Here is a 14,889-nt window from a genome sequence, read left to right as displayed (position 1 = left end):
TAAGTAGTGAGGTATGTGTTAATCGACATGAAACAAGCACTTGCATGTAAGGGGAGATGTGATTGCATCTGTAGCACAAGATGGAGCAGAAGTGCTCTGGCTCCTGAAGGCAGCCAGATTGTCCTGCAGGTGTTAGAGCCTCTTTCCCTTCATTCCTCTGCCCAGGTGAGCTCCCATTCTTGTGCTCCCGTAAAAGGCCCTATTTGAATTTATTGTGTAGCTGATTTGCTTGACCTTTGGTGTGGTTTTTGGTGTGTTTGTTTGTTTTTCCTGTTTGTTTACTCATCTTTAAGCTTGAAAATGCTCCCATCTACAGCTGGAAATCTAACCATACCTATCTCTCACATTACATGCCATACAATACACATGCCATACGCCTATAAGTCAGGTCTATAAAACTCCTCAGCTTCAGATTGGCCGATACAAGATGAGGTTTTCACCAGTGGGCCAGAGGACCAGGCTGACATAATTTACAGGACTAAAGACCTTCTACAGCCCAGGCAGGAGGATCTGCTTCTTGCTGTGAGCTCTACTGTCCCCTGACCACCTCTGCCCCACCCGCACAATGACGCCCTCTGCTCCATGATGCAACAAGTTTTAGCTCATCATGAAGTTATTCCTTCTTCCCTGTCAATGGAGGGCCAAGGGGAGGGCAGCTTGTGCTCCCTCCAGGGTAAAGAAGAGCCAAGAGCATCTCTGCCTGTAGGCAAAGATTTTTTCATTTAGCACAGAGTGAGTTTTTCATTTTCCTCAGCTAACGTAGGAAACAGCCAAAAATATCTTCTTATGACAACTTGAGCTCATCAAAATGTTGTTTAATGCAGAGTTTGTTTGGTTGGAGTTGTTTCTATTTAGTTATGTCTATTCTTGCCAAAGTATAAAATTTTCTGTTGGTAACTTCAGCACTGGCACAGTGACCTTATTGAGCAAATATAAGGGTTTGAAACCTATAACAGTTGTGGTTGCATTTGCTTGTGCTAATCCCTCTACCATCTTGTTTAACACACAGCACAGCTGAGCACTATGATAGTCTGGCACATCTAATTTGAAATAATCCCCAAACTTGTTATGGACATTCAAAGAAAGATTTCAAGTGTGCAAAGTTTGAGAAGTGTTTAGATTTGTGTTCTAATTAGTGAACTCCCAAGTGAAAAAAAACGGGTTCAAGTCCTCTGTTCCTCCAAGGTTTCTGAGCATTTAACTTCTGTGGTTTCAGAGATATTGCCAGCCACCTTAACCAAGCAAGGTTCCTACTTCTGTTTCCCATCCTGTCTTATTTCAGTAATTATGAAGTGAGGAAAAACTTCAAGGAAAAATATATTTGGGGAAGTAAAAAACTTCTGTCAGGAACAAAATATGATTTCTGAACAGGCACTACAGAGCAATGAATGTATTCATCAGCCTGTTAATACCTCGTCATAGGCAATGGCCATGTCCTTGAATGTGGTTTTGAACAGTGCATGCCCCTGAATATTTTTCTCTCCTGGTTCTTTTCTCTCTTTCCTCCTCCATCCATGCAGTTCTTTCCCCAAAGTTGCACAGATTGTCACTTTAAGATATAAGGTTAAATCCATGCTCCATGAACAACAAAGCAATTTAGGCTTTCCCCTTTATTTGAGGCCAAAAGTTAGAGCATCCAAAAAGCAAAATATAAAGCCATCTGAAATAACCTTGAATTTTTCCAAGAACTCAGTTTAGGAATTAGCAATGTCTGTAGATGCAATTTTCCCTCATATATTTGTCTGCTATTGCAACACAAACACTGCAAAGATTTGTGAAGGTGTTTCTTGCCCATACAGTTTATTTCATTGTTGAAAATGTAGAATTTGCTGAGTAACCTCTTTACAAATGTGTCTATTTTCATACAGGAGGTTCAGTTTGGAGAGCAGCTAATCCATTAATGCAGGAAACTGGTCAGCTGGTACCTAATATTTGCTAGTCCCTGCAATATTCATGCTCCTCTAAAACACTCCCCATACATTAACTGCAATACCAGAGAAAACACTCACATTTTTCTTTATGTAGCCATGAAAAAGAACACATTTTAATTGTCAGCACAGATTACACTAAAAGCATTACATGACTCAGGTTCTGTCCTGGCTTGCTATATCTGCTTGTCCTGGTGTGCTCCTCTTACAGCAGCCACTGATGTCACAGAATCACAGAATCACAGAATTTTCTAGGTTGGAAGAGACCTCAAGATCATCGAGTCCAACCTCTGACCTAACACTAACAGTCCCCACTAAACCATTTCCCTAAGCTCTACGTCTAAACGTCTTTTGAAGACTTCCAGGGATGGTGACTCCACCACTTCCCTGGGCAGCCTGTTCCAATGCCTCACAACCCTTTCAGTGAAGAAGTTCTTCCTAACATCTAACCTAAAACTCCCCTGGCTCAACTTAAGCCCATTCCCCCTCATCCTGTCACCAGGCACGTGGGAGAACAGGCCAACCCCCACCTCGCTACAGCCTCCCTTGAGGTACCCATAGAGAGCGATAAGGTCCTCCTGAGCCTCCTCTTCTCCAGGCTGAACAAGCCCAGCTCCCTCAGCCGCTCCTCGTAGGACTTGTTCTCCAGGCCCCTCACCAGCTTCGTCACCCTTCTCTGAACCCGCTCAAGCATCTCCATGTCCTTCTTGTAGCGAGGGGCCCAAAACTGAACACAGTACTCGAGGTGCGGCCTCACCAGAGCTGAGTACAGGGGGACGATCACCTCCCTAGCCCTGCTGGTCACACTGTTTCTGATACAAGCCAGGATGCCGTTGGCCTTCTTGGCCACCTGAGCACACTGCTGGCTCACATTCAGCCGACTATCCACCATCACTCCCAGGTCCTTCTCTGCCTGGCAGCTCTCCAACCACTCATCTCCCAGCCTGTAGCTCTGCTTGGGGTTATTGCGCCCCAGGTGCAGGACCCGGCACTTGGCCTTGTTGAACTTCATGCAGTTCACGTCTTCACGGAACATCTGTTTTGGGGAGACCAAATATTCAGAATGGATATTCTCAACAGAAGTATCAATAAGCAAAAATTTCACTTAGTAAATTAGTCATTAAATGCATCTTGCAGATTTCTTACACTAGCTTTGGTGAGGTCCGTGTGGGTGCTGCAGTGAGCATGAGTAGGCCTTCAGCAGAACCTCCTTCTTCTTCTCTGCATGCCACCCTCCACTTAGTGCAGTAAGATACCTGCTGATAATTTTAATTATGCTGTGAGGAATGAGGCCTGTGAAATGCAGAGCAGGTAGATCCATTTGCTACAAATTACAAATTGTTGTTTGTATTTTCCTAGCAGTTGTAGTGCTGTGATTCATCCCCAACTGCTGAGTTGCTGGAGCTAGAAGTGGCTCACCTGTGTCTGATGCCAAGCTCCATTCCCTTACCAGGAGCAGACTTGCTACCTAGTGGTTCATAGGTAGAGCAAAGTCAGACTCACTGAGCAGAGCCTGAGTTTTCTGCATTGTTGAAGGAGTATCCCAATATTTTTTGGACTTCTTCCAATCCAAAAAATCCTCAGCTGTGGATCCAGGCCTGGAAAACTTGTGTGTGTATGTGTTTGTTTGTTTGTTTTTTAAAGATATGCTTTGTTTATGCATATTTGCATCTGTCACCATTGAAACTTGCTCTCTTTGAAATTAACTCAGATATCTGACTAGTGCACAACTTTATGAAATAAAAACCTCATTTAACTCAGCAGTGCAACTAAGTGCAATGGCAAGGCATACTCTGTTTTCTTCATACCATTCACTGTACCTGCATACATCTCAGTTTCAGCTTTAGAGAAAGATAATGATAATTTAGCGAGTATGTCAAAATCTTCCAATCTTTCAAAAGTTGATATAGATGGAAAATATGTGTTTCAGGCTAGATGGCATGTATTCATTCTAGATGTCTGCTTCAGATCATAATACAAGCAGATTTTTTTTTTTTTTTTTTTTTTTTTTTTGAGAAAAACGTCTAAACCCACCACATTGAATACTGATCCTGAAGGTACTGTATTCAAATCTGGTGCTTTCTCAAAGTGCTGTGTATAGGACTTCTGGCATATGTATGGAATGAAGTAATTAACTTCAAATCTAGGAAACTACAAATTAGGACTAAATATAAATTATACGCATACTTGGAGAAAAAAAGAAAGAAAAAAAAACTGCACTTGTGCAGTGGGTGGATGTGCAGTAGGATTCTGCATTTGTTGGGAGCTGTTGCTCAGTAGTCAGAATGGTGCACGAAACATCTGCTGGTGACAATTATTATGCATAAGAATTTATTTTGCACATGTAGCTATTTTCAAAGTGCACCAAATGGAAGTGAACATGTGGATATAACAGTGTAGGCATTCATAACTTGAAACTGTGGCCCTGATATTTTATGCAACATAAAAGGCAATATGAAATAGAGGTTCATTTCCCTGTAAGCTTGCTCTGCACTCTGCCTGCACACCCTGCATGCGTGTCTGTATCCACGTACATGCTGCGTGGTGATGTGCTCTGTTTGAGCAAAGCCCTCACTCTGCATGACAGCACAATTGTGCCTTTATGGCAAGCGGCGCAGCGCGTGGCATTCTCAGAGGCATAGCAGCTCTCAAAGGACAGCAATAGTAGCATTATTAGGCTGGAAATCTGCCTTCAAAAATACAAATATACAGTTATTTCCTGGTAAGGCTACCATCAGACGGTATCTGTAATGAAAACCCTCTCTTCCCACATCCATCTCCTTCTGCCAAAGCTGTAATGAATTTTCCACTCTTCCCTGACATTTCAAACAGACCTCTGGTCCTCTGATGTTTCCAGCTGCACAGCAGTATTTCTTGCAGTTGAACTCAGTTTAACATATAAACACATCTTTTCCCAAATGGAAGTGCAGCTCTTTCAGACGTGGCCAAAATTTCCTGTTGGTCACCCCACTGTGACTTCAGCATCTTGTTTTTACTGGTAAGAAAGTTGTACTTTGACCTTGAGGTATTCCTGTGGATGACAACTCCTGGGGCAGAAACAGGGAAGAGACAAAATACTTTGTCTTCGAAGGTCACGGCCAGGCAACTCCCAGGGATGTTCAGTTCATATCCTCCCATTACTGCAGACAAGGATCAATGTGATTATTTTCATTTTTTTGCTTGCCTACGAATCCCCAGCCCAAAAGACTGAAGTCAAATCTCTCTTTTTCTCCACCTGCAGCCCCCATACTCACCAATAGCTGTGGTTTTCTGTGGTGGTTCAAGACAGGAAATATTTTGCTTCTTTGGGAAACAGGGTCTACAAATGAATTAACACACATACAAAAACAAAACAAAACAAAAACAAACAAACAGCAACAACAAAAAACACAACAACAACAACAAAAAAGACCCGGCAAATAGCTTTTAGAGGACAATTGTTCTGTGTAGCCATGCAGACTTTGTAGGTACTGGGACAATGAACTCAGAGGGCTTGTCCGTCTCGGCTTAGGCACTCCCAAAATGCCAATAAAATTTTCATGTTGTGGGTGTGAAATAACAAACCGCTGCATTTGAAGTCTTGTTTGTGGGCGAAGAGGAAGCATGCCATATATATAAATAATGGGAATAATGTATTGTTTTTTAATGTAAATCTTATCAGTCTAATTCATGAATCATTATTAGTCAATAAGTTATGGCAGAAACAGGGAGACTAATAATGCAGTTAGAGCATTTCTGTACAGAAAATGTCTCAATAACAGCAGTAATAGAATTAAAATTGCAACACATATATTTCTCAGTTTCTGTCCCATTTCTTAGAGGTGTGGTCACCCTTCCTGTGCTCCTCTAGACCTTCAAGTTGGGGCAGGTCAAGAGAAGTTCAGACAGAACAAGCCTGGCAAGCCTCAGCCTGAAGGTCTTGCAAATTCACTGCAAAGCTTACAGCCTCTTACTAGAAGGCAGTGCTACAGTGCAAGGCTACACAAAATGTAGCTACACAAAAAATAGACAAAATGTGGTCGTCTCTGGAGGTACTTGTGTTTCCATAAGAATTCTCCAATAGCAATACTTTTACTCAGTTTGTGAAACATTTCTGAGTATCATCATCCAGCTGTGAAGTGCGTGCAGGAACTGGAAAAGCTCACTTAGAGGTGGCCAGGACCCAAATCCTGCAACACAGAAGCAGAAATCACCCTCTGAAATGCTGGTTTGGGAAGAGCCCTGTGCAGATGGAGTACCCTACATCCAGGAGCAATGACCACCAAGGTGGCACGGATGTCCTGAAAACAGGGGGAGACACAGCTGAGAGGGAAGTGGAGCAGTGGGATTCATGGTGCTGAGCAAAGCCATCTCCAATGAAGACCTGCTTTACTTATTTGTGATACTTTCATGAAATTGAATGTCCTCTGCTCAGATTTTCTAATCCAAAAACATGTTTTCCAATATCTGGTTTCTTTTCTTAATTTCTTTAAGCAGATGGGTTGCTCAAAAAATCCATGCGGTGCTGTGTCTCTAAGAGGTAAAGCTCAGCTATTTTTGCAAAAAATGACTGTGGTCTAAGATGACCATAAGCTGTGGTGGTACTTGCGTGGCCTGGGAAGTTCTGGGAGCAGCAATATGCCCTGCAGAAACTGGCATACTCAGTTTTCCCCTCTGGATGTTCCTTGCTTTTTTTAGTCACCCCTTCAGCATATAGTCTAGGCCACTGTTTTTGAAGAAGTCTCATGTGGTTAAATATAAATATTTCAAAACCCTTTCATGTTGTTCCATCCTTAGCAAGGATAAATAAATAAATAAATAAAGCTTCTAATTCCAGTGGTTTATCACATGAAAGAAATCATATGACTTACTCAGAAAGCATTAAGACTTTGGAGAAAAGTGTTACTGTGAGATCACATGATCAGCTTGCCTGGCCCAGTACGTTTTGGACTCTTCACAGGAACAGGACTTGATGTCTAGAGCTGAAATTGCTGGATATCATGTGGGAGGGCAGCCCGGTGCCCTGTGCCACCCAGCTCCAGGCAGGTGGAGCTGGTCCACCAGATCTGCCTGCCCACCACTCACCGACCAGAGCAAGGACCAGAAACCTGCTCTGCCTCTCTGAGCATTTCTCTTCACCTTTTCCATCCCAGATTTACTTGTGAGGGAAGGGAAATGCGCTGTGGAAGGGCATGGCCTGTCCTGGCATCCCAGAAATACCACAGAAAGTGTAATTACAGTGTTTCCCAAAATAATCCCCACTTCTACTCATCAGTCCAAGTCTTTTCTGCATTTTTGTCAAATGCAGCACCCATATTTTCAGCCTGTTGTTTGCACGTCTTAATCGTCTTTCAAAAAACTTTAACTCTGTCTTAATTGCAATTAACGTAAATTGTTCTTTCCTAACAAACACACAACATAGTCTGCATTACTTTACATCACATCAGAATTTCAAATTGGTTTGGTTTGCTGTCATATTATTCAGTTGCTTTGAATGTATTTTATACATATGCATTTAAGACATGCAGAACTCTGTTGCTGAAAAGACCCCTGTAATTAACAGCTAGAAGAAGGAGCAGGAGACAAACAAACCCACCTTATAAAATATTTAAAAGCCTTTGTTTTCTTATTAGAATGCAATATGTGAAAAGACCTCTAAAAGAAACACATAACAAGCTTGCATGTGTTTAAACACAAGTCTATTAAAAAATAATAAATTTGATTATTTTTATTCCATCTCGGAAGGCTTTGAAAGGTTTCTCACATGCTATATTTGCCACATAACTCATGCTTCCATAAAAAATGAATTCAAGAGAGAAAATATAATTTATTACCCCAGAGTAATATGAAATGTGGTGATTCATCTCATCTAAAAGCAGCTGCTTTCTTTGTCATCTTTGCAAGTAGCATTCATTTTCCTGGCATGAGCACAATTTACAAACTCATCCCGATTCTCCCAAGATTCAGATAGCATCATTAGCATATATTTAGTAGTAGCAGACAGAGAGCAGCAGGTACAAATGGCTGGCTGATGAGCTAATGCTCTGGGCGCTTTTCCAGCTTGTATGATAAGAGAAAAATGCACCACTTGCTTCAAAGCCTGTCAGTCGCGAAGCAATTAACAGAAAAGAACAATTAAGCGACTTAAAATTTCAGCACTGAGGGAGGGATATAGATGTATGGAGGTGTTGTTAATGTATGGAATTCTAGTTAAGACACGGAGTTACCACCTAACTGAGGAGATGCTTCATCTAGTTTTCTTTTCATTTAGCCTTTTTGTCTTCCTATTCAGTGATTAGTCAGTAATAGAAACATACTGTACATCTGCTGCCTGCTGGCAGTGTGGGTAATAAATATCCAACAAACCAAGCTGACAGGTCTTGCTGTCAACATGGATTGATTATTTTTATTTTGGCAGATGATTGTAACATATGTTGCTAAACAAATGTGCACAGGAGCTAAGCAAGTGTGTCCATCGCATTTGTTTTCATCCAGTGTTAAAACAGAGGTGTTACCTGCTGCTGAGGGACAGTAAGCCCTTTTCACCAGTGGACTTCGGCAAGAACTCAGAGACCCCCAGATCAACACCCCTCTGGCACAGGGGCAGACTCCGATTCAAATCACGCCAATAATTAACCTTCTAATATCTTATAAATACACACCTACAAGATTAGAACCTGTCTTTTACTCTAATCCATTTTCTAATGGTTGTGACATGATAGCCAACAAAACCTCTGGTGGTCTATAGCTATGTTAAGACTATGATGCTCATTTGCACCCCTCTGAATGATAGCATCAAAAGGAAAACTGGATGGAAAACAGCTCAATGGCCCTCATTCATTCTGTGTAATGTCAGTGACCAAGCAGGTATACCTGAATTTGAATTTGTTTTGCTTCAGTTATTTTATTTTATTATTTTATTTTATTTTATTTTATTTTATTTTATTTTATTTTATTTTATTTTATTTTATTTTATTTTATTTTATTTTATTTTATTTTATTTTATTTTATTTTATTGTACTCAGTAAGAACATTTCAAACATGCATTGTCCTCAGACAGACTGGAAACCTTTCTAGAGGAAATTCCCTTTTGTAAACATTTGAAATTTTGGTCACTGGTTTCAGAAGTACTTGCTGTCTGAGTTAGCATGAGGCAAAGTCACCACATTTCATATGTGAAATAATGGGTGTTACTCTAGTTATCACACTGTGCTTGGCAGTTCTAGTAATTACTTGATAATAAGTTTGATAAACATGATTTTTTTTTTTCCTCCCAAGACTCTGAGAAATCATTTCACAAAGTTTTAGTCTAAGACCTATCTTGAAGAAGGTGAATTGAGAAGGAAGTGAAAAATCAATAAAAGTGCTTGCTATGATGCTATGAGCCAGATGTATAAAAAGAAAGGAGCAGCATAGTTCACACTGCAAGCACTTAAGTACCCTTTAATCTAGACTTTGTTTTCTTTTAGACGGCCACAACCAGGCACAACCATCATAACTGTAAGGAACTCTGACAGAGAAGCACCCAGTTAATCTGCACTGATGGGTGTCAGGTGAGTCTCACATTAAGCAATGAGCTGCTTGGCCATACAAGCCAACATTCAAGGAGGCACGCAGTGCACCTGCAACAGCCCAAAGTACTTCAGCCTTGAAAAGGTGAATGGTTAAGGATTAGGTGCTTCCAAGACTGAGCATTGGCTGATGAAGGTTTTTGAAGTACATAACTTGGGAATTAGGTGCCTAATTGCCTCCTTGAATGTAGTCCCAAACATTCAAGTTCTGCAGCTCACTCCTGTGCGTTGGCTTTGCTGCATCACTGCCCTGCAATCTGGGACACACCTCTGGTCTAGGGTGCTTGCTGTTCATTAGGACCTTGAGATGGGGAAAAAAATAAAATAATTATATATATATATATATATATATATATATATAAACTGGGTTATCTCCCTTCTTATTGATAGAAATTAGGTTCTGCTAATCAAAATGCAATTAGATTCTGCTAATTAAATAAAATGCTTTCAAATTGCCAATCACTGAGCACGAATTAAAAATAAACTCAGAAAGATTTCAGATTCACCACTGAAACAACATCTCAATGACAGTTATACACAAGACACAAAATAGTATCCGACACGTAAAAGCTTGAAAAAAAAGTTTCACGAACACTTAATGTAAGTTCCAATTAAGAATGTTACATGCCAAACTGGAGTAAAAAAAGTGAATGCAGAAGAGATGTTTATAAGGCAAATTTATACAAAAACAGAGTTGCTACAGACAGAACATCACCGGTGCACCAATAATTAGGAAAAATTTAAGTCACCTCTGCCCACACTCATAGCCCACTTTGCCAAGAGCCACAGACCACAGGTTTTGCGGGGATGGTGACAGCTCTGTGGGAATGCAGTCCAGCAGGGCATTAGCAGAAGCGTGGCATGGTGGTGGGAAGGGCAGAATGCAGGACATACCTTTCATGTGAGGAAGTGGTGTTTAGAAAGAGGTTAGCCTGCAATCCCAGTCTAGAAAAGGTGCTCAGATTTTGCAAAAATCCCAGAATATATGGTGAACTATCTGGGGGCTTTTCTATGCAGGAATTTTCAGTATGCTGTTGTCAACTAGGGATGTGAATTTAGGTTATTGGAGCTGTGGACATTCTTGTTCAGAATTGAATTACACTTAATTTGCTTTAATTCATTAGCTGAGTAAATTAAGCCAAATGGAAATAACATTAATTCTGAATGAAAACATGAACACAAGGCTTTAATAAGGTTTAGCTAATCTACTTTAGATCTAATATGGACAAATTTTCCTGAGCCTCCAAGTAGACAACTCGTTAGGGCCAGATCCCATAAAGAATGCAGATTTTTAAGTCTAACTTGGGGTACCTAGCTTGAGGAGAGGACCCCTGTGTCAGGCGACTTGGCTTCCAAAAACATTTTGCATTCACAGTCCCAAAGAAGACAAGCAAAAGGACACCTAGAAGCAGCCCACGAGGGACTGAGCATTGGGGTCATGGCCAGCACTGCCCCTCTGGGAGCCTACATCCTTCCTTTATGGCTTCAGATGAATGCTTTTATAACCTTGGGACGCAGTCTGGTGTCCTCTCTGTCAGGTGGGCACCTTCAGCAGCAATATCTGTGATTGAAGAGCTGGCCAGGGCTCTTCCTTCCTTCATTGCCTCCCAGTGCAGAGAAGAGTGCAAAGGGAGGCTGGTTTTTGAGAGCCTGACCTAGAGGCCCATCGCCCTGAGCATGTACTGCCAGGAGTTTCTGCTCCCAGGGCTGCTCTTGTATTTTACACCAAGTGGTTATTCAGTAATAGATTTTAACGAGAAAGTGGCCACAACTGCTTTCTGAAGGAAGCTTCATCCTTTGGGTGGGCACTCGTGGTCTCAGTGCGGCCTACATGGAAACCCGCAGCATCCTCCGGCTTCTCTCCCTGGCCATCAGCACACTGCTCCCCAGCCTGCTGCCTACTTGGGCTGCATGGGAAGAGAAAATCGCTTCCTCCTTCCTGTCCTCCTGCCCTAACAAGTTCCAGCCTTTTCTGGCCAGCGGAGTCCTGAGAGCAATGCTCCCGGATGCAGAGGCTGCCCTTTATCTGGTTACCACTGTGAGCTTCCCTCCCCACCCCCAGGCACGGGATGCATGTTGCTCAACCCTGTCAGCCAGACACATTCTTTAGCTGTGTTTCAAAGTGTGAGTAATCGATTCGTGAACTCTGGTGTGTTTCTTCATCCCTCTACACTATGGACAGCTAAGCCAGGAAAACCACATCCACCTGGAAGGGGAGACAGGCAGAGCCAGGGCAACAGCCCCAGCGCAAACAGTGCAGATGGATGCATAAGCCACTGCCTTATTCAGGGTTCAACCTGTGCCATCTCAACTAGTGGGGGACATAAATAAATAAATAAATAAATAATAATAATAAGGCATATGCTATATTTTTGAAATTTAAGACTCTGCTAAAGAAGGCACTTGAGCTTGTAGTCAGGCTTTTGTTAGTGTCTAGCCACCTTTCAGTCTTGTTTGCCTGAATCCAGTAGCTACCCAACTGGTGCAACACACTGGCAGCAGACAGGTTGCCTCTGGTGCAGCTCACCTTATGGATGCTGAACAACAAGCTGTTTTGCTTGCATCCCCAAGACGCCCTCCTGAGACAGCTGAGAGCTCCTCAAGGTCAGAGAAGGAACAGAACCACCTCCTACAACTCATACCTGAGAACTGGTGGCCAATCCCCCTCCTCCCTCCCTCCCAAACAAAGATTTTTAGTAAGAGAACTTATTCTTGCCTTTTTTCCCCCTCCTGAAAATAAGAATCTTAAAAAACAGCATGGAGTGAATCAATACCAACTGTGAGAAGTACTCACTACAAATAGAAGTTTATACTACCTCCCCTCTTTAACTTTTTGTGTGTACTCTCCTCACCTGCAGTTATTCTATCAATAAAATCCTAGCTGTTAGGGTCAATCATACAGATCGAAAAAGAAAAAAGATCAAATTAAAAATTCCCGATTTTATCTTCTGACAGAGGATGTTTTCCTGCTCCTTGGAAACGCTTTTTTAAAACTACAAGGGGACAGGAGTAGGGGGGGGGAGAGAAGGGGGACAAAAAAAAAAACAACCCTTGTTCCTTCAGATTCCTTATTTCAAAAGATAATTTCATACATCCTAAAACAGCCACAGATTTTTATTAAAATTATGTGAAAGAGCTTTATAACGGGGAACTTTAAAATCTTTGGCTTAGATTGAATTGTACCTTAGCACAGGAGAGGAACGCTGCACTGTGTCGACAGGGAGAGCCTGATATTCTTCCCAGTGGAGTCAAGCAGAAAAAAACAATTCCCCTGGATTTCAAAATGGAACCATGTTAAATGCTTAGTTTTAAATGGGGTTGCAAAGCAGCACAGCTATCAGACAGTCTGGATAAGAATGACTTTTAACTTTTAAATCAGAGCTTTTTACTGTATCCAAAAGTCTTCTGTGTTAATTTCATGCATGCCTGAGCCCTGCTGCCAACTGTGTATGTCCCAAATACAGTGAACTTAAACTACTTGTATTTATTACACATATTACTCAGTTTATGTTCTTGTGTATAATACTTACTATACTGCATTGTGTTAGAAATTACTGAAGCTACAAAAGCAGTATCTCAAAAACAAGGCAATGACAGAAGCAAGGTAACCCATGCCACTCAATTCAGCTTTCCTGTGGATATGCATCAAAATTGTGCTGCAATGACACAGTCACACAGGATTTTCCTGTTAAAGCCTTCCTTTCAGTTCACTGTATGAATAGTAACTGAGTGAGCTTCCTCTAGAGGCTTATTTAATCCCAAATAATACTCACACCTCATTCTGAAGACTGAGTATTAATTTCCTTATGAGGTTTTGATTTTTTTTTTTTGACTTAATAATGCAGTGTCTAAATACTATTTCAAGGAACTTGTTAGCAACATTCCAGAAAAATGAACTGGGTTTACTTTTCCCTTTTGCAGCTGATAGAGTAGAAGCGTCCTCTAACTTGTGGTGCTCTGCTTAGAGAACAAATCCTTGAGCTGTGCATTTTGTAGCATTTTCTCTACTCAAAGCAGAATGTCCACAACCTGCAGTGAAAACTGTGAATGCTGAGCACTTTTTTGAGGTTTAGGTTTAATCTCAAACTTACACAAAAATTGGTATTTCATATGATTTTTGCAGCTTACGTTGCATACAATAGGTGCAGGCAGGGATGGAGTCTAGCTCTCTGAGCACCTCTCTGCAGGCTGAAGGAGACCCTTACCTTTCTATCTCACTGCACACAGTACAACTAATGCTGCAAAAAAGTTAAGAATGATACAGACAACACCCTCCCTGACAGACCTTCACTGGCCAGGAGACCTCTGTATATGCTATGCACTCAAAACAGGCAGGGAAGTGATGGAAAAACATTCCTGTGATTGTGTATCAAGGTGTGCCTTGATATACTAGTTACACAGGCAACTGTAATTTTTATTTTTTTTTTTTAAATAATTTGTCAAACTTAGCATTGTTTGTTATTTAACTTTGTTGTGTGCAGACTCCTAAAACTAGTTAGAACATAAAGAGTGGTATGGATACTCAGAATTCCAGCACAATCCTTCAGTCCCCAAATTATCAGAATTTATCAACAGCCAAAACTTTTCAACCATCGTATCAGAGCTTTGACCACTGCACAAATGAAGTTATCTATATGTAATTTACAATGAGAAAAACAAGCTGTTGCCATCCTCAACCCCAGAAGAACTTAAGTTACCCATTTTGCATCTGCTTATTATGGCTCACTGGTGACAGCAAAAGGCCAGGACACTTTGGAAGCCCAAGGTATAATGAGGGACTGGAGGAACAGGCTTTCTGCCGTAGCCTTTCCCTGATGTTTGTCCCCATGTGTTCCCCACATCACCTCCAATGTCCACATTGCTGTAGCTGCCAACCTGCACACCAGGCTGCTGCTTCTCTCCTCCCAGAGCCAGGTACCAAGAACAGCAACACCAGGACCTACTGAGAGCTTCTTTGCTCAGCTTCTGCTCCGAAGGCTCAGCCCCTTCTAGATGAAGGGACAAAACGATGACAGAGAAAGTCTCATGGAGCTGCTGCTGCCTGAGGTTAGACAAAGCCATCAAGAATGGCTTGAAGCAAATGGGAGCTACAGAAAAATTATCTGTCAAACTTTAGCAGAAGTGAGTCTGAAGAAACCTTAGTTTAACTTTGAAATATTTGGGCAAATTTTCACTGTGCAGCAAGGCGTATCTGAGGAGGCAAAAGGTAACAAGTCTGCCAAATTTCAAGTCCTTGTTCCAAAGTATGAGAGAACTAAAGCTTTTCAGCCAAAGGGTCTAAGAGGAAGAAAAACCTATTTAAATTTTTTATATTTTTATGATCTCCTTCTCAGAAATAGCTGAACAGTTTTAAGCTTCCCTGAAGAATTCAAGCTGGAGCAGACAACCAGCATGGAAGATATTGGCTGGAA

This window comes from Netta rufina (assembly GCF_964035555.1).
Source record: "Netta rufina genome assembly, chromosome: Z".
NCBI classification, from domain to species: Eukaryota; Metazoa; Chordata; class Aves; order Anseriformes; family Anatidae; genus Netta; species Netta rufina.
Note: the sequence above shows the minus strand (reverse complement) of the source record.